The 20,960-nt window shown below is 37.4% G+C and overlaps 1 long non-coding RNA gene across 3 annotated transcripts in view; it reads left to right on the top strand.

The window, feature by feature from the left end:
* The window catches only part of LOC107083649, a 31,694-nt gene extending 10,816 nt beyond the window's left edge, over positions 1-20,878 (top strand). For 2 of the 3 annotated variants that reach the window (XR_001481190.1, XR_001481188.1), the window contains 2 exons: positions 7,866-7,955; positions 15,199-18,118. This is a non-coding gene — a long non-coding RNA (uncharacterized LOC107083649). Of the gene's footprint in view, positions 1-7,865; positions 7,956-15,198; positions 18,119-19,434 lie in introns of those variants that run through there. The other variant, XR_001481189.1, reaches the window with a different exon arrangement.
* The last annotated feature ends 82 nt before the right edge of the window (positions 20,879-20,960 follow it).

The following is a 20,960-nucleotide window of genomic DNA, read 5'->3' as shown; positions in this document are numbered from 1 at the left end:
AGATTAAAACTGCGGACAATGGTTTATACTGAGGCCTGACCTTAATACAGAGCTGCTAAGAGCTTAGTTTTCAGGTGCTTGAATCCCTTCAGTTTCACTCCAGAGGGGATTTTAAATACATGAATATGGATGTTATGATGAACTCAAAGATGATGGCAGTTTGGTCTCTCCTCTGATAAGTGCTAATCGTATTTGGAGACTCTATCCGTGGAGCTAGATGTAAACTTGGCCAGCAGCATTATCTAGGTGGGGGTGATGAAGTATGTGTGAAGGTGCTTTTTTGTATATGTGTGTAAGTGTTCATGTTGGGGTGAATTAATTATTTACCCTAAAAGAGAGCATATCTGTATGGCAGTGGGTGGGGTGGAGAATTTTATGGGAGCCCAGATTATCCGAAACTAGGGATTGATCTTTTGACTTCTTATAATTTCTTTCCTCCTCCCTCTTCTTCCTTCTTTTCATCTTTCTTCTCTCATCTTCTGATCATCTGTTTTTCTCCTTTTTCAACTTTTTTTCAACTCCTATTGCTCTGTGGAAGCGAGGTAGCTGAATGAGAGGTTATATTTAGCCTAAATAGTCTTATTCATATTTAAATCACATATCTAATCTCACCAAGGATTTCTAACAAGGACTAAGGATTGAATTGCTCATTTCCATGAGAAGATTTGATAGGTCACATTCCAAAGAGAAGTAGAAACTAAATCTCTTTTAGTATGTTAAATTCAGTACAGCCTTCTTATATGAAAACATAGATCATTTGCATAAACATGATCCCATACATGACACCTGAAGCATTGGTTCCCAAGCTTTTTAGTTTCACAGATATAACAAAGACATGGACTTTTAACCAGGACTAAGCAGGGGTGTAGGCAATGTCATATACGGGTCAACAGTAATCACTTCAGCAACTTTTGAATTTGCACTTAACCACCTAGAAATGAGCAGTGCTACATATCAAGGCCCAGGATTTGTATGACCTCATTTTTAGGAAGCATCATGTTTTTTTAGTCAAGCATCAGCTGTCCTTGTCATGGTTCAGAAAATAATGACACAGTATTCGAGCCAAGAAAGACAGTGGGATAATTCAAAGTGTTTATTTAAAAATGGGTGGGTGCTTCAGCAGGGCATCTTTCTGTAAAAGGAAACACAGGTTAGTGACCATGTAAATCTAATAAAGGATGACATGAACGGGTGAGTCGCTACGCAGGTTTAACAGTTCAGGCCGTGTCATGAAAACGATCACTGCTTACAAGATGCGGCGGGTGCCTAGAGTGTCCCCAACAATTCAGAACAGGAAGGCTCAGAGGTGCAGGAGTTCGAAGACAGGTCAGGCAAAAAGATCAGACTGGAACAGGCTGGCTTAGTGGTTGAGAGGCAGAACAGGTCAGGATCAGGTAATCTTAAACATTCAGGGACAGTAAAACCTCTGGCACGAGAGAACAAGATAATCTGGCAATGATAGCTGGATGCAAGCACCCTAAATACAGGCAGGAGCAGGTAGATCAGATGAGCAGTGATTAGAAACCAGGCAGAGTTAGACAGGTGAATGAAATGAATGATTAAGCCAGTCATCAGCTCCAAGATCATAACAGTCCTGGTCCATCTTTTTGTGGATGAGCAGCTGTAGGAGGGTTGTGTGCTCCACATCCAAAGATATGGGCTTAACAAAGAATATGAAGGTTGGGGCCCTTTTTTGTGACTTCAAAATGAAACACATGTAAACATGGTTGTATTTAATTTTAAAAAGCTTTTAGTTTCAATTTTTACTTTATTTATTTTTAGTACATTGTTAGATAATCATATTTGTATTTTTTTGCAGTATATTTGCATCCATCCATTCCCTTTTCCATCATGCTTATTCCAAGCAGGGTCGCAAGGGGTGCTGGTGCCTATCTCTAACTGTCTACAGGCGAGACCCATGCATGCTCAGGGAGAACATGCAAACTCCATGCAGAAAGACTCAGGGCCAGGAATCTAACCCGGAACCTTCCTGCTGCTACCCACTGCCCCACTGAGCAGCCCTCAGTGCTATCTATATATATATATATATATATATATATATATATATAGGGGACCCCACTTCGATTAAAAATTGTATTTACAGCTCTTAAGATAATAATTCAATTTATCTTATTGTATCAATATAGTGCCAATTCATAATACATCAACTTAAGGCACTTTACAGACACAATTCACTTAAACCATACAGACAGACTTTGGAGGATTTGCTTCTCTCCAATGAGCATGTGGCCACAGTAGACATTTACTTGCATTCTCTCACTCCAAGCATGCTTTCAGTGACAGTGGAGAGGAACCTTTTCCTTTGAACAGGGAGAAACCTCCACAACTAGCCAAAGATAAATGGGGATTCAAGAAAACACAAGCAGATTCATAAAAAGACATAGAACCATTCTTTTTTTAAATTTCTGAAAAAGTAAACCTAAAGGACGTTCTGTCTAGATAAGGAACAGCTTAGCATATTAATTTTGTACTGGTTTTTACATAAAAAAGGATGCCATACTCATGGATCCCGGAATACCTGAGGCTGTACAAGGTCTACAATAGTCTAACAGCCTCTATTCCAAACTCCATGGGGTTGTGGAAAACCACACATCAGGCCAGCTTCAAGCCAATTGCAAAAATGTCCTTCAAATGTTGAATATACCAACTGATGAAGAAATGGGGCCACTGTTAGCCACCTCCTGTACATGGTGACATCAAGCTGTATTCTAAGAGCTAGCGAGACATCGACTCGCTGATCCACACCACCAGGAGCAGAGACAACGGAATGTCATTTGGACTGGAGAAATGTGGCCAGGAACTACAAGTACATTGGAATACCACAGAACAGTCAAACACCTGCAAAAAGTAAGGCAAATTCTGAGAAGTTAGCTAAATGATAAGAACAACATCCAGGCGATTGACAGCTATGACCTGCCAGTAATCAGACACCCAGTTGGGATAATAAGTTAGCCAGAAAAGGAAAACATCATGGGGGGAAAAACGACTGATAGAGAAGGCCGGACATTCTTCATACAGTAGTTGAAGCCATACTGTATATCAGTACAAGGTCCAAACTGTGAAGCTGAGAATACACATTTTGAACAAAGCGAATCACGTCGAAGATAACACTAAAGGCTGTGTTTCAGTTATCACCATAAATGGAGGTGTGGATAGAAAAGAAAAAGAAAAGAAAAGACCACCAGGTTGGCATAGAGTTATAAGTATGATTAGATAATGGGCTGTCAACCTGATCACGTTTGGTGGAAAGCAAAACCAATGAAATATAAAATAAACATTTGTTGCAAATGTGTTTAATCAAAACTTTCAAATAAAAGTGGAAGAAAAAGATGGAAAAGACAAATGAAAAAAACAAAAAACAAACAAAACAATGAAAGGTTTGAGTACTTCAAACTGTGTTCTTTAATTATATCAGTTTATCTGTTAATTTAGGAAAGGACTGACCTCTTTCTCAATGCAGGGGTTATGTTAAAAGAAAGCAGTGAAGCTTGTTTGACATGTCTTTAACAAAAATAAAAGAAACTAAAAAAAAGCCCTGCTCAACTTACCTCAGGGCGTGTGGCGCATCCATGCCCTAGATGCTCACCCAACCATAAGCTGATGAAGCCTCTCCCACTCTGGCTCACAGTTTGTCATTTAACTCAGCTAAATGTGTTGCAAGAAAACCCGTTGTTTTAAGATAGAAGAGAATATATTATTTTAAAGATTTTTCTGCTTAGATATTCGCCTTTTACATTAAGAGTTTTACCCATTTAAATGTAAGAAAACCAAAGAGGCAGGATGTGTGTTTAACATTTAATCATGCTTCAACTAAAAATGTCAATGCATTTTAGTAGGATATATATACATAATAGGATATATATATATATATATATATATATATAAGACCAACTCAGGGGTATATGTTCGTATTAACTACCCATTACTGATGTACCTTCTTGAAATCAGGCACAACCACAAGGTATTAGGAAAGAGAATATAGTCAAAGGGATAGCCGATATATGAAGACAAGATACTAGGTGCTTCTTAATTACTTAAATTCAGTGAATGTTTTGGCTGTTTTGATATATTCTTGAAATGTTTTACCTATATCTACAGATTTCTGCATGTGAATATACTACAAATGAAACACTGTTATTGACTTAAGCAAATAAAAACAAAAACATTAGAAAATAACTGCCTATACAAAGTAGAAATCTTATCTATAAAGGATGTCTTATCAGCTAACTTTGATCAAGAAAAAAACAAACAAAAAAAATAACTTTTTAATTATGCGTTCACACCAAATGCATTTTGGGCATCAAAGCATCTCATTTACATGCAATAGGGACGACGCTGAGAGATCCAGCGGCAAGTCCGAGCATCGGGAGTGGCCCCATCCAGGAAACACAGGCCAATATGTTATTGAGCATGTCGTCAGAAAGAGGTCACAATATTTCTTCCTTGTGTTCAACACAACACAGTTGCGCATGATTGGATAAGCTATAAATGTTTTGGTGGATATTGGCTGTCCTAAAAGAACCTTTGCAAAATTTTGGAGTTACACTGCAGATTCTTGTGACAAAAGATAACTTGCAATGAATGTCAAAAATTGTCTGATATTTGGATCTCATAGTGTAACATCAGTTATGATCTATGGCTACTAATTAGCAAATGCAGATCTGCAGCTACTTCTTGAGATGCAACACAGTAAGACACAAAAGAGAAGATGAATGCAAAGAAATCTACTTCAAGAATTTTTTAAACAACAGAAAAAAAGCATGTGCCAAAAACAACACAGAGAATATCACATATTAATTGAGAGACTATAGTAGCATTAACCCTGGAAAGTGTTAATAGATTAATAGCTTAATCGACATAAAGTTACCACATTGGCTTTATAGTTGAACTATAAAGTATGATTATTAATTAGTGCAATGTTAATACAAATAGGTAAGCAATGACTTATTAATTCATCCACTACGAGAATCATCTGCAACACTGAATTGTCAGACATTTAATTATGGAGGGAGCATTTGCATGAGGAGCAGGAGAAATGTCACAGGATCTAAATGGTTCTCCTCCATAAATGAAAAGGAAAGGTAATATGTTTTGAATTTTGGAATCTTTTGGAATTCATCTGTCATGAAGAGCTTGCTCTCTTTACTCCGATTGCAGCAATGAAATAGTGTACCTTCACAAACCGGTGAGAAATGTTATCCCTATTTTCTGATTTTAGCATGTATAAAGACTAATAGATATTTTGGGGAAAGAACAAAAACAAAATTTCTCTTCAATTATTTCCCTTATGTATCCGAATTGGACTTTGATGCGCTACATAATTATGGACTTTATGTCAAAATTCTTCTACAATTTATTAATTAAAGGACATTGCCATTTGATTGAACACATTCATCCAACATGTTTTATTTATTATAAACTGTTTTTTTTTTTTTACTGTGGTTATGCTTTGGTTGGATTCAGGTTTAGGTGTGACTTTTGCTTCTTAAATTGCACAAGTAAGATCCATTGGGCTTACGGCCATTACATCCTGAACACGCCTGATATCGTCTTATCTCGGAAGATAAGCAAGGTTGGGCCTGGTTAGTACTTGGATAGGAGACTGCCTGGGAAATCTGGGTGCTATAATTATTTTACTTTTTGTTTTTAATGAAGCAGCCTGCTTTTTTGTGAGAGTTTTCTTTAGCATTCCAATAATACATTTTTTTATTTCATATTCTCCTTTAAGTGCCAATATGTATAATTTGTCATTGCATATTAGTCAGAATATAGATGGAATGTAAAACAGCATATATAAAGGAACACTCATTATAGGAGTTTTTCTAAAACTAAACCAAGAAATTAGATAATGGACCCGCAAAACTTTTCATAAAAAGGTCAAATAAAGATTAGATTTTAACGTGCATTTAAATTTCATTACTTCAATTTGTAGTGTGGCTAAACATTATAACAGGGAAAATGTTATGTCTGTTGAGCTCCATATACAATAAATAGTAGTACCCAAAAAAGAGAAGATAGAAATTAAAGCAATTACCAAGTCAACAAACTAGATATGCAAAAGAAGGAAAGACTCTTTTGGTTTGCAAGTCACTTCTCGACTCTCAATGGAGAGGATGTTGTATTACATTTGATAAATGTAGTGTGTTGCAAAGTTTTGTCCAGAAAGATAAAGGGAGAGGAATAATGGGCTAAAGAAGAAAAATAAAAATCTATCAAGTTACCAAAGTCGAGCACCGCTCAGGAGAATTCGGAACTGCAACCGTTGGAACAGCCGTTTCCCTACGACTTTAAGATGGAGGTATTAGAAAAACCTGGCTGAACAACTGCTCAATATACATGGATCTAAATGTAAACTCAAATGCATTACTTTGTATTCATGTTTTGAATTAGTTCTTCCATTTGAAAACCAATAATAAAATGTCCAAACTGACAGATGTCACCTTATGCCATGACTGATGGCTGTTTAGATTTATTGAGTGATTGACAGCAATGACATTTCATGGTTAGAAGATCATTCTTAATAAATGCTCTGTCTCAAGCTTGACCTGTCACAGTGTCCTTAGTCTCTACAGTGGTTGAGCATGCTTCTTGATCTTTCATGTGTCTTCCTGATGTTAGAAATGTGTTATTTATTCCAATTTTCTTAGTGTCCATCTCTGGATATAGGTGGGTGTGACAGCTGTGCACATTGTTACCAGTGTCCTCAGGCAGGGCACAGCACACTCCATTGCCCACCATGTTATTTTAAATGTATTGACTTAGGAATCAAAAAGCCTTGCAAATACAGAGTATACAGACTAGATCTGTGCAGAGAGTCACCATTTCTTGCTCCTACGTATGTGGATTTTGTGCAAAATTAATTTAATTCATTTAAAAAAAGGCTTTATTGATCCTATAGTGAAATTAAATCTCTTTTCTTGTTTAGCAGTTCCTTAAGTTCCAATGCAATCCAGCATCTCTCTCTCTCTCTCTCTCTCTCTCTCTCTCTCTCTCTCTCTCTCTCTCTCGCTTGCAAGGTTATCTCATATTTCTTGTCCAGTGATTATTTTCCTGAAATCCTTGTTGTTCACAATATTGATGAGATACCTGTTTAACCAAATAAAAAGAGATGCCATCCTTTATTTCTGCATGTCTTTGAGAGGAAGATTAATAGGGTGTTTCCTGCATTGTTGCAGTAATAGTGCTTTGGCTTTCCATGCCCCTGTAACAGACACAGAGGTTGAACAACCTCTCCTTACAAAACAGAAAACTTTGTGGTAGGTTTTTCTTATTCATTGTTAACAAACATGGAGTTTTCATAAAACCTGCTTCATAAATTGGACATCAGCAGTGCTGTAGTTGCCAACCTTGAATCTAGGGAATACAAAACATGTAATCACTATAGCATTTCCAAGCTAAATTACTAATACTTCAACAGAAAGGGTTACTATTGCACAATATGTTACAGATCTGAAAGTCGTTTTTTTAGATCAATAGCCAAATAATAATCAAGCAGCTTTATCACCACGGAATCTGTAAATTATTTTGTTAAAACAGCTGACTTCAAATTTCATAAAAGCATTACACCTTCAATCAATTTTGATGGATATTGCAAGTAAAAAAAAGTATTTTACACAAGATTTAGTCTTTTGAAAATTCTTTACACAACAGTTTCATAGACATCTGTGTTGCATACATGCTTAATTATGTGTGTGTTTACACAAAATATAAAATATGTAAAAGAGAAAAAAAAGTGATCAGCAGTGAATTCTAGCTGAGCTGGATATTTTTCTGTAGTTTTTTCATCATACATCTGAGCTGTGTCTGGGTCCTGAAGGAGAATTAATGGAGTGTGTCTTTTTCAGGCATTGGGAGGCGACTCCCTGCTGTTAATGCAGTGAGAGAGAAGCAGAGGAGCAGCCAGACGAGCAAAGACAGCCGGCACCTCACACTGGGTGATGACTGCACTAACTCCATCTTGCACACTAATAATACAACATCAGTGGCTCTTCGTGCTGAGCTTGCAGACCAGTGGAATCACCAACTCTGTTTCATGTTGAGAATTATACTCACCTTATCAAAAGTATAAGAGTGTCCTATTTCGTCACCCTTTACACAGTCTTAGTCAGTTTACACTTTTGATCTTTTTAAACATAAACTCCAGGTTAAACAAGTCTCCATATCACCATTGAATCTGGTATGAACATAAAAAAGATCATACCTCATCTTGAGTTGGCATTGTTGCCCACTTTACTGTACCTTGCATGGCAGTGTTGTAAGGAAAAGAAGATTCAGAGTTAGGTATTTCATTAGCTTTAAAGTTGTAGGGAAGTCATATTTAAGTGTCAAAACTTTCTGGCTTAAAACATGTATATAAATGTACTCTTTATCAGACTATATTGTTCCAAAATTGAGAAAATTTCTATTTAAAAAAAAATCCTGTCTTAAAATCTGTGGGTTTTTTCCCCCATTATTTTATGCAGGCCAGTTAGTTATACGTCAGCCTGTACACCTAAATTCGGCGAATCATATATCAACGGTCATCTGTCAATCAAATTTTTTCAGTCATAGTATCATATGTTGCATCTAATATTTCCAATACTTGAATAAGAAATAAGAATCATTATTTACTTTACCATTGAGTTACGTCCCAGTGTTCACGGGAATGGACGTCTATGTCTTCGGCAGGCGTAGAGCTAACAGAACTGGCAGCACTGACTCATCCAGGACCTCTGACACAAAACTCTCCTCCTCTTGCATTGGGAACTTACTAGCACTAGGTTGCTTATTGGTTAGCATGATGCTTACCAGCCACAGCCAAACTTGCTTGCGAACCTTCCACCACAACAAGCCCGCCCTCTTGATAAATGACCACTCACATTCACTTTATACTCGTGTAAAGTCGTGCACCATTCTGGAGAATTCGGAAATGCAACGGTTGCCATTTCCCTACTACTTTAAGTCATAGGGCCTGATCTTCAAAGGATTCTGCAACTTAGAGCACATTTGCAGAGACAATCTTATAGGAAGGCATAAAATGATTTCAGCATGCAACTCAGCAGCTTTTTCATTAATATGCAGCTCATATTCTGATCGCCAAAACATGGGAAATTATGGGTGGAGGATATCCAAATGTAGATAATTGACATTTTCACAAAAATTTTGAAATCTTAAACTCAATGGCACCCACGTTTATATTCCTTCTAAGCAACTTCAATCAACAGACAAAGGCAACTTTCCCATGTTTTATAATTAGAATAGAAAACAAAAATCTCTTTATTATCCCAAAATGGGGAAATTGTGGTGTTACAGTGGCAGGGGTCCATCTTACAAACAGGGTGTAAAAATCTTTCACTAAAGGAGCTGCTCAGCTCCTCTACAGTCTGGTGCAGAGAGTGGAAGATGCTATCCATGACGGATGTAAGATTGGACAGCACCCTCCTCTCGGTGACTTTCCCCACTAAGTCCAGAGTGTAGCCTAGGACAGAAGCAGCCTTTCTCACTAGTTAATCACAGAGCTGGCCTTCCTGATCAACTTATCTAGCCCTTTTATAATCCATTATCCATTTCATAATTAACCTAATGTTTTTGTCTTAATAAGATCATTGATATTACTTTGGACAAAATATTGTCATGATTACCTTTCAACTAAATGGTTTATGTTGGACTCACACTGAATGCAGTGTAGCAGCGGTGTAAGTATCATCAAAAATCATACACTCATCGCACTCTTTAGGCACAGGAATGTGAACGCATGTATAGAGGCGGTACAGATCATTGTAGGGATTCTGTAAGAAGTTTGACTGGACACAGCAGAGGTCTCTGTATCAAGCTACTGAATTTCAGAAGCCAAGCAGGAAAAGTCAAGCACCAGACAGAAACAAGTCCCAATGAATTTTAGAATAAAATCAACCCACTAACCTGCCCTAACAAGAAAAGCAAAATCAAAAAGGAAAAACAAAAACACAAGAACACAGAGTGGATATTGGAGGATCAAAGGAACATTCATGTGCTTGGACACTGAGTTTTGCCCACCAATATTTGGAAAGAACATCAACCCATGTGGACTTATTTTCACTAGAGTGCTGTTTCTTTAGCTAGAGCCACAGCAGTGCCAGTCTGGTCAAGGCATTCAGTGTAACTTATTTTCTGCACCATCCCTAGAGCTATACCAGGGCCTCATCATATTGAGTATGTTCCCCCATTAAAACTTTATTTTTTAACCACTCTCAAACTGCTAACAGTTCTGCTTATTTCAATAGGGCACAACCAAACCCGTTTACATGTCTTGTCATTTGTACAAGTAATCTTTGTAGATCACCCACAACGTGCCCACCTAATGCATGCACAAAAATATTTGAAGATCTGGCCCTAAAAAATAGGAAATCAGAGGATGTGCAATAGATACTTCAAGCTACAAACTGTACCTTCTAATGAAGCATGTCAAAGTTCCAGAGGCAAACTAGAGGTATTTTTTTGGCTTCAGGCAAGACATTTTTACAACTTTATTAGAACAACAAATAAAATACTTGACATAATGAGTTTGGCTTTGATGACAGAAATTTTATATAATACTGTTTTACAGCCTCCTTTACATTTCAAGCTGTATGTGTGTCCAGTTTTTCCACATATTTAATTAAGGTCACAGCAGTCCCTCTTCAAAGATTTTCATTAGAGTCAACAGTGGACGTGTCAGGTGTGAGCAGAGAAAATAAGTTAACACATAAAATCTCTATTAAAGCAGCCTGATAAGGTAGGTCTTGACAGCACAGAGGGGATCATCATATTAATTAGAATAAGGTAAATTCCATTAAAACTTGCTATCTTATTTCCTCATTCAGCCAAAGGAAAAAACTGAGAACAAGACCAATTTTCCAGAAAACCTGAAAAAATAATTAGGAATTGTGCTCATTCAACCTTGAGCCTGTTGGGAAGCAACAACTCCCAAAGGAAAGTAATCCAGGGATCCTTTTGATTGTGAGCCCTTACTAAAATTCTATATAGGAAAGAAATTATGTTTTGAGGTGAGGAGGTTCTTGCCTGCTTCCTGTTGTTGTTGTTGCTGTTGCTTGTTTGTGGGCAGGCGTGCTTGGTACTGACTCGGCAGACATTACTAATTAAGGTCAGCCTCATAAGCTAGAAAAGCGGAAAGATTTAATACAAATGTGTTTATACTTAAAACCTACCCTTCACTATTCCCTCTTGCACTCACAGGCAAACACACAAAGCTTCCCTAACTCCTGTGACATGCACGGTTTGTTGCATTACACCAATGCATGAGCAAGGGATGAAAGCATTAGAGAACCTCTGTAATGAATTGAACAACTAGGACACTACTCATTATAGATACATTTGTGTTCACATGAATTGGGCGTATTATTATGTCTAACCAGCATATTCCACTGCAAGCCACTGAAATCATAGAAGCGTAATGTGCCCAGAGAATCTGCTCAGTAGTTAATCTGAATGTTTTAAATTGCTCCCACTGTCTTTATATTCTTTCATGGTTGTGACATACAAGTTAAAATGCACAAATATCCTATTTAAACTCTGAGGATGAAGGCACAGAGCAATTTATTTGTGTTTAGATAATCTTAATTGCATTTTAATATTTTCTTTAAAATATATTAACTCCTTTTCAGTCTGAGATTAAACATGCATGCTCAAGTGAGGTGCAAATTAAGAACAGAAATTGCTGGCACAAAGCCTAAACAAATGTATTATAACAAATCAAGCAAATCAGCCATACTCAACAAATCCTTCATAACTCAATCTGCCCGTTGCTTCTACCTTGCAGCTGCTAAACTCCAATCTACCTCAGGGTGAAAATTGCACAGTAGCTTGGCTTCCTAAGGGTTCAGTTGATTAACACTTCCTGGAGTTTAGGGCCATGGTTCAAATTCCAAACAAACATTAACAGATATTCAATTGCATATTGTTACAAATTTTCAGAATAGATTTTATTCATAGTTTTTTTTTTTGGCTGAGGTCACAATTTCAGACACCTTATCTGAGCCTCATATAAAAAAATATGTGATCATCATAATGTTGGAATAGACCGTTTTTGACCGTCTCCCTGATGATCTAAGGTAAAGTCAACTTATTTTGAGGTAGCCCTCCATCTTCATTATTTCATTTTCTATGTACAATGCATTTCAACCAGTTGCAGTGAAACAGAACCTCAGTATGCTTTCCACCATTTCCCCCCGTTGACAGTCAGTTTTGTCAAGTGGTTTGACAGCGTCACATTAAATCTTCTACAGATGTTTATACTAGTCAAATATCTCAAACTTTGTCTCATCTGACCAGAAAACTTTCTAAGAAGAAGCATTTGGCTGGTTAAGATTGGAGAATACAAGTTTTTGTTTTGCTTGAGGGTGTGAGTTATCAAGGAGGCACTTCCTTCCAAAATGATACTCTCTAAGCTCAGGCTGATGTTTACCTTGCTTCACTGTAGACACTCATACTGGTCTTTCATAATTTTCCATTTCATTAGATGTTTGAACTTGTAATTGCTGTTTCAGGTTTTTCATGAACATTCGATTTCTTCTCATCTTAGGGTAGCAGTTTTTGTTTAATGGATGCTGGAGAACATTGGGTTTTCCAAACATGGCTGTGGTCCAAAATGAAAATCAGCATTGGTATTAAATGGTTTGTCACAACCAAATTGAACATTTGTTAGCCGTAGCTAAAAGGTGTACTCATACTGGTCAAAAAAACAACAAATAAAACTTGTGAGAGGATTGGCAAAATATCCTGTCGTTATTATGCTAAGACCTCATGGTTAGAAAAAGCCTGTAACTTTCTTAGGATTGTTTATCAAATTATTGGAGTAAAACACATATTTTTGTGTTTGTTACGTTTGGTTTGTTCTTTTTTTACACCCTCTAGTGGTCTGAAGTACATTTAATGGCCATGTTTGCTGCTGTCTTTACCATTTGCATAATTTTCTTTCTGTAATTGCCGTATTTAGATTTTTCTCACTGCATTTTGTTTGTGGTTGAAGCATTTATTCTTTGAGACTCATTGCCGTATGTATGTATTGGTCTTTATTTTTAGTGATTACAACATTTCTTGTTTGCAGCATTTTTCTGCTGCGTTTGTTTTTATCTGGTTGTCTGTTTTTGCATTACACATGTTTTGTCAGCTTGTTCCTCATTTACTGTGCATTTGCACCTGTCACCCACCCTATAGAAAAGAATACAAGGTGTATTTAAAATGCTTATATCATAAAGCCTAATTTTTTTTGGTAGCTAGTTGTTTTCAAGCGTAGCAAACCTAGAAGTTACCATTCTAGCAATTCTAGTGGCAAAAAGTGAAACTGTTTTTTATATATTTACCAAAATGGGGAATTATGCTAAAGATAAAAAAAAACTTACCTCGCAGGTTAAATATTGCATTTTTTGCTCTAATTCTGACTTGCAATGTTGCTCTTATGAAGACCGTTATCAGGATTCAAATCTCTGCTAATTTATATTAGGGAGCCATGCAGTTGCTGTGTAAGTCTCACTTTTCTTGACATTTTTGGTATATTTTCTTGGCATTAGAGTGGGACTATGATACAGTAATGTAGTTGTTAAATGATTATATTTAGGGTGTTATTGCCGATAATATCACCAAGCTCAATCAAGGCCTAAACAGACGAAAACAATTTTGAGTCCGATACAACAAAATATCTTATTGTAACAGGTTGTGGCAATGAGAGAGTGAGAGGGAATGGGAATAAAAACACCTGACACAATTTTCTGTAAGGGACTTTTTGCAGCTCTGACTGAGATAGACACTAGGTCTATTTTAGTCGAACTTCACAGCAATTCAGCCGCAATTTCATGTGTCTGACAGAAAAAGGGATACATTTTCAAATTAAACACATCTGCTTTGGGGGAAATGCTAAGTAAAATCTCTTAGTTGCCAAGGAAAAAACAGTAAGGTTATCGGTTTGGAAACACACAGTGTGTACTTTGCAGGCAGGGGGGACTCAGCCATAAACAATTCATTAAACATTTAATCGAAGAGAATACCTTACCTATAATAGGAGTTCAGTAGAACAGACAATAGATGAAGTAAAATAGCGATCCTCTTTGAGCCACAAAAAAAGAATGTGCTTCTTATCACGTTCCCATTTTTATGAAAAAAAAGGCATACTTCAACAAACTTCACAGACAGCTCTCTGAGAATCACCTCTCACTACCTCACCCAGTTCCTATATAAATTGTCCAACAGCCCATATTGCTGTGCGTTCCTTTTGTTTAGACGTGGTTGCCATTCTGTTTTTAACAACGTGTATCTGTTCTGGTTTAAAAGCATGCTGTGCAGGCTGGCCATGAAGTAGAGCTTTGCTTTGTAGACACACTGTCTGTTTACTTATTTCTTCTTTTTTTTTTTACTTTTACTAATTTGACATAGTCAATGTGTGACATTGGTTCAATTTCTGGGGCACAGAGACAAAAGTGAAAAAAAGTTAGGGATCTGTTCACCCATTGTATAGTTCTCTATACACACTGTATACAAACTGCAGTCAGTGTGACAAGGAGAAAAATGTCTTGAAAAGTCAAATGCAACCGGTGTGGCCCGGGCTTTATTCTTTGCATTCAAATTCCCCACATCATATTTAGCCTTAAAAAGTCACATCAAACTGAACGGCTTTATATTTTGAAAATGATGGGTGTTACAATGCTTAGATGTCGGCTATGGCCAATATTCTCTACTGAAATTGGCTTATTTAAAGACAAAAGAAATCAATCAAAGAAGCAAATGCTTGTTTAAATGCAATCAGGTAAAAAAAGAATTTGCTCCAGCAAGCATTTTTTGCTTTTTGAGTCTGGTCTAGTGCCCGTGTCATGATCTTGTACCTAATAATGGTCTGATTACTCATTTTATTTACCTACCTATCTCTGCCCAGTTCTCATTACTATTCATCTGATCGACCTGCTTCAGCATCTATTTAACCAGTCTTCAAACCACTTCAAACCAAATAGTTCTCTAGCATTCCTTTGAGTTTCTAATTGCCTGATCCTGACCAGTTCTGCCTCTGGACCTCTGAGCCTGCCTGTCCTCGTTCTGACCTTTTTGCCTGACATGTCTTCAGACTCCTGCTAGATTTCTGCCTGCCTGTTTACCAAACCTCGAACAGTACCCTGACTCAATTCATACCTCTGATTTCCTGGTTCTGATTACCATGCATGTCTTTGACCCCAGCTTTGGGTTTGTCCTCTGGATTATCCTGCGTTCCTTGGTCTGCACGGCTCTGGTCTCCTGCTCACTCCCCAACCTCCGACCAGCACTTGGAACTTTCTGGGCTGTAACCTCAACATCTCGTTGGCAGCCTACCACCTAAAACCTACCTTATCCTCTGGGCTTGGACTGAACTATAAGACCAGGTTAGTGACTCACACATTCATCATCATCCTCTGCCATTTAGACATGGTTACTGACCTGGTCTTCTAGTCCAGTCCGAGTTAGTGACTCACAAGTTCATTATCATAATTCGCTATATTGACATGGTCACTAACCTGTGCTCTCCTGCAGAGGTTCCTGCCTTAGATGCCAACGCTGTTCTCTTCAGTTTCGTCTTAAATAAACGATTTGTTAAATGTGTCTTTCCACCTCGGATACTGGGTCCTTTTGTTCTGAGCTTTACAGCACGGTTTATTTTGGTTACTCTATTTTGGTTTTGGTTACAATGGATGTTAAGCAGTTTTTTTAAATGGCTGCGTCGTGTGCTTTTACAAGGGACCAACTACTATGAAACAAACCCTGTACAACTTGATTGACTATGAGAATTGTTTTCAGCGCAGATTGTAAACAACAGGTTGTTTTGCCCGAGAGAGGCTGCAGGCAGTTTAAAGCATGATTAAGTCCAAAGGCAAGGTGGTGAAGGGACTTGAATGTCAACATGAGAACTTTATACCAGCCTAACATCACACCACTGCAACAGCGCAGCTGTAGAGGTATTCAGCAGCACCAAATCCCTGGGGGTGCACATGACAGACAATGTCACTTGACTATAAACACCTCACTGATCGAAAGGGTACAAAAGCGCTTGTAATTGCTGCGGAGGATGAGGAAAGCCCACCTGCCCCCATTCATCCTCATGACCTTCTACAGAAGCACGATAGAGAGCATTCTCACAGTGTGGTGTGAAGGCTGCAACACCTCAGACTGGAAGATTGTGAAGAGAGTGGTGAAAACAGCAGAGAGGATCATCGGCGCTCAACTCCCCTCCGTAAAAGACATTTCATCCCAGTGCTGCATGTCCCGAGCCCGTATCATCATCAGCGACCCCACACACCCCCAGCATGGTCCGTTCTCCATGCTGCCCTCTGGGAAGAGTTTTTGCAGCATTCAATGCAGGACCAGCAGGTTCTATAACAGCTTTTTCCCCATTTCCATAAGACTGTTGAACTTTTGAAAACTCTAATCAAAGTCACAAAACGGGACTCTTGATCACACTGTAAACATTATACATGCACTACATAGTGAATATACAAAATAGAAAATAGGGGGGAGCCTGGCCTTTGAAACAGACTGGGTAGGGATTACGTTCTTTAGCCCTGCCCTGTCATGCTTGCACTGATCTGTGGTGCAAATCATCACAGCTAGATTGCCAGCAACTGTGGTTGTCTGCTGCTGCCCGTCAGATTTACTTGTCCCATCTCCTTTGCTTTACTGGACTTGACTCGCACATTTCAGTCTCTGCACTTGTTGAATTTAATGTCTTATAAATATTGGCACTAAACAATGCCTGTCTCTTGACTTCTGTCACCTCTAGGAGCCAGTACTGACAATGAGCAGGAGCAACACTTGCAAAAAGGCTTTTATTTTACTCAACCAGAACACGTAAGGAAATGTGCTGTACTAAAAGAGAACATATAAAATGTAAATATCAAAATGTCACCTCAGTAGTCTGGCTGTTGTTCCCTGCTCATGCTGTTCATAAACTGTGTTGTGTAAACTTCTGTCAGCTTTTGGACATTCCGTCCAGATTCAGCTGTTACATAATCGCAGAACAAAAAACTAGTTCAGATGAAGAGACCATTTTTTTGTGTAAAGATCATATTGGCCCGTTTACTTCTTTGTGGCTCTAACAGTTATGGGGGTTTGTTTTACTGAACAGATTATTTTACAAGGATAAGTGTTTGCTAGGTTATAGAGCAAGACCAAAAAGCTTAGAAATATCCTTTCAAAAAAGCTTCTTAAAAAAAAGAGGAATAAGGTTTAGGGTCTATGTACAATTGATTTTTTTTATATAAATTATGATTTTCAGGCTCTATTATAATATTGAAATTAATAAAACAATTAATAATCATTTTATTTGTTAAAAAAGTGTAAATGTTTCTTGTTATAAACGAAACCTAATGAATGACAAGGGAAAAAAATGACTTCTTGTATGTTATTGTGTCTTCAATAATTTCTTTTTTTTTGTGGGGTGGTTGGATGGGTCACACAAGGAATGATCAACCTCCTTGTTCACTTGCCCCTTTGTCTTGGGCTAATTTCATTTTGTCCCCAAGAATAGGACTCCCAACCACCATGTTTACAAAGGGCCCTCAAGCGTGACCCCTCATTATGTACAGTCCCTCCTCTTACAACTGAAAAGGCCCCTAAGGGCATCGAGCATCAAGTGTGGAAAAAAAAAAGCTCACACAAATGCATTTGCATTTGATTTGATTATCCTTCATGGTTGATTCATGGCCCCCAGGAGCTTTTGTTAGGACTTTTATACGAGGCCTATCTCTAACTACTTTTTTGCGTCTCATGAAAGAGAAAAAGAAAACCCATATTTGCTTTGTCTCTCAGATTAAGTTTGCACATCACCAGTGAATAATTTTAGATATTGCTAACTGCATTACACCTTGAAAAACAAAAATAAACAGAAAAACATGCAGTATAAGAAAAGTGCATATGCACACACTGTTGGTTAGCCATCTTATAAATTTATTAGATTTTAATATCTAAAATTAACACTTCAAGTATAGTTTGGACTAATAATTACCAATGCTTTAGAAAAGAAGGATTTCAACACCATTACACATAATGCTGAGGAATTGCAGAAAATCTTAAACTTCATTCTAGATTAATATACAGACTCCTGATAGTGAACTAAAATACAAAATAATGGAAAACATATTTATTTGCACAGGACTAAGACCTCTAGTAGGACACTCATTTTGTAAAGAAAAACAAAATGGGAATTTGGTATAATTACTCAATGCTCAACAAGGAAATAGTGGTTTACAGTTTCTAAGCACACAGGGCCAAATTACATTAGATCTTTGCTTCTCACAGATTTGGCCTATCAAGTTCCTAACATATTCATGTCATTTTTTTGAAGGATTTGGATATCAGATTATCTGTAGATTGTATCATAGAAACGCATATTAAAGTAAAAATGTCTAATGGTTGCAAAATGTAAACAAAAATCTACATCATAATGTATTTTCATCGTTTTCCTTTTCTTGAATAAGTAGTAAAACCATATATTGGTCCAAAAATTCGTGTTACAAAATTAGGAAAGAAATTAGGACTACACTCATTTTTTTGTTAAATGTTTAAACACCTATTCTGGAGTCGGAACACATTCAGAAAAACTGAGCAAAGATCTGATTGCCTCCAGTTTAAGCCTACTTTGTGGTTTTTATGACCCAGATGACTGAAATTTTTCACAGACATTAGCAAAGATAAGCTCACTTTATTTTTTCCCAATTGATTAAAATTAGGGACTTAGTAAATTCTAATTTCATAAACCTGTTGCATAAATCTGCAATTTTCCTCAGTTCACATGACGCACATTGTAAATATCAATCAGACCTTCGATTGCACCTCCTAACAAATCAACAAATTAAAGCTGGATCTAACAAAAGACTCTCTTACATTCTACATTAACTGTCAGACTATCTGCATATATATATATATATATAACAAATCAACAAATTAAAGCTGGATCTAACAAAAGACTCTCTTACATTCTACATTAACTGTCAGACTATCTGNCAGGGATATCTTGGAGCTGATGACTCTGATTAATCATTTCATTCATCTTCATTCATCAGCTTCATTCATCTGCCTATCTTCACCAAATTCTCATTACCATTTATCTGATCCACCTGCTTTAGCCTCTGTTTAACCATCCTTCATCACTACCATATTATTTGAGCCTTAAGTAAGAGTTCTATAGCATACCTGATTGTTTCTGATTGCCTGATCCTGACCCGTTCTGTCTCTGGATCTCTGAGTTCTCTGCCTGTCCCCATTCTAATCTGTTTACCTGACATGTGTTCAGACTCCTGCTGGATTTCTGCCTGTCTTTGGACCAAACCTGGAATTTTTTTCAGCATATCTTTAGACCTCTAATCTCCTGGCTCTACCGAGCATATCTTCGATATGGATTTGACTTTGCCTTCTGGATTATCCTGCCTTCTTTGTTCTGCTCAGTTCTGATCTCCTGCCTGTTCTCCGACCTCTGGGACATCAGCGCCTGGGACTCTCTGGGCGGTACCCGCATCTTGTTGGCAGTCGACCAGCTGAAACCAGCCTCATCCTCTAGGCACGGACGGACCTATAAGAACAGGTTAGTGACTCACACGTTTATTATCATCCTCCGCCAGATAGACATGGTCAATAACCTGTGTTTTCCTGCAGCAGCGGTTCCTGCCTTAGATCCCCACTGTGTTCACTGCAGCTCCTTTTTTAATAAACATTTTGAGAAATCCAACTGTCTGTCTGCCTGGATTACTGGGTCCAATCTTTCTGAGCGTGACATATGTATAATTTATGCATTTTGTATATTTATTTCACTATGTATCTTTCCCGGTCTCATTAAAGCTATTGGACACAGATCCGATTTGATATTAGATCCTGAACTACAACATTTTGCTTCTTGCTGAATCTTTTTGGCAAAAAAAAATGCTTAATGTCATATAGCAGAAATAAGGTTTTATGCTTTTGCTGTAAGTCTCTTTCATTTTCTTGTTTGCTGCGTGCATGCGAGCTACAGTATGTGTATGCTTGTTTGTGCAAGTGTGTACGTTTCCATGTACGAGCACATGTCTGCAGGGCAGCTGTGTCCTCAATATGTGGAGACCTGACCCAGCTGTCACAAAGCATACTGTGTGAGGTCTCTGAAAGCAAGGAAATGAAATGCATGTTCTTCACTCCACAGGAAGTGGCAAAGAAATATCAGTAGTTTTATTAACAAATGAGTTGAATGTGAACACATATCACATTTAATATCTCACAGAAAAAATGCTTCTTTTTAATTTTATGCACAAAGGGGCACAAAGTAGCTACTCTGGATGTAAGAAAACGTGATTTTTATGAAATATCTTGTACATCCACATAAGAATTTTCAGAATAACTGTATTGTATTGATGCACGGAGGAATATTTGGAAGGCCACAGTGAATCTGTGAAAGAGATGCTCTGTTTGAGGAAGGACATTTATTTCACTATATTAAGAAAGGCAAGTTTACTTTAAAGCACATTTCAGTAGTAAGACTATTCAAAGAGCTGTATGTGAAAAAATTACTAGAAACAATCAAAATGAAAAATATTTTGCAGAGTCATATAGGCAATTAAGTAGTTAATGAGTATAATTGATTTAAGAGAATAAAAATTAATCAGAAGGATTATAAGATATAAAAAGATATAAAATGATTGATAATAGAATTGAAATAAAGCTTCAGCACTTTTTATCGTTTTTTGAGAGTTTATGTAGTATAAGATTATTAGAGCATAACCTGCTTCTCCATGCTTGGTTCTGGTTTTGAGACTACAAAGTATATTTGAGTCAGAAGACTTGTGAAGTATCAAACTACTGAAGGCATTATGTGACAGCGGCGCTGGATGCACTCATTAAGCATTAGTCTGGCAGGTTACTTGAGAGCTTTTTTTTAGAAACTTCTCATGTGTGGTCAAATCATTAACCAGGTTGCTTAGCCCTAAAATCGACTTGGTCTGGAC

This window comes from Cyprinodon variegatus, unplaced genomic scaffold, assembly GCF_000732505.1.
Source record: "Cyprinodon variegatus isolate N-32 unplaced genomic scaffold, C_variegatus-1.0 Scaffold80, whole genome shotgun sequence".
Classification (NCBI taxonomy): Eukaryota; Metazoa; Chordata; class Actinopteri; order Cyprinodontiformes; family Cyprinodontidae; genus Cyprinodon; species Cyprinodon variegatus.
This window is presented reverse-complemented; position numbering and strand designations above follow the sequence as displayed.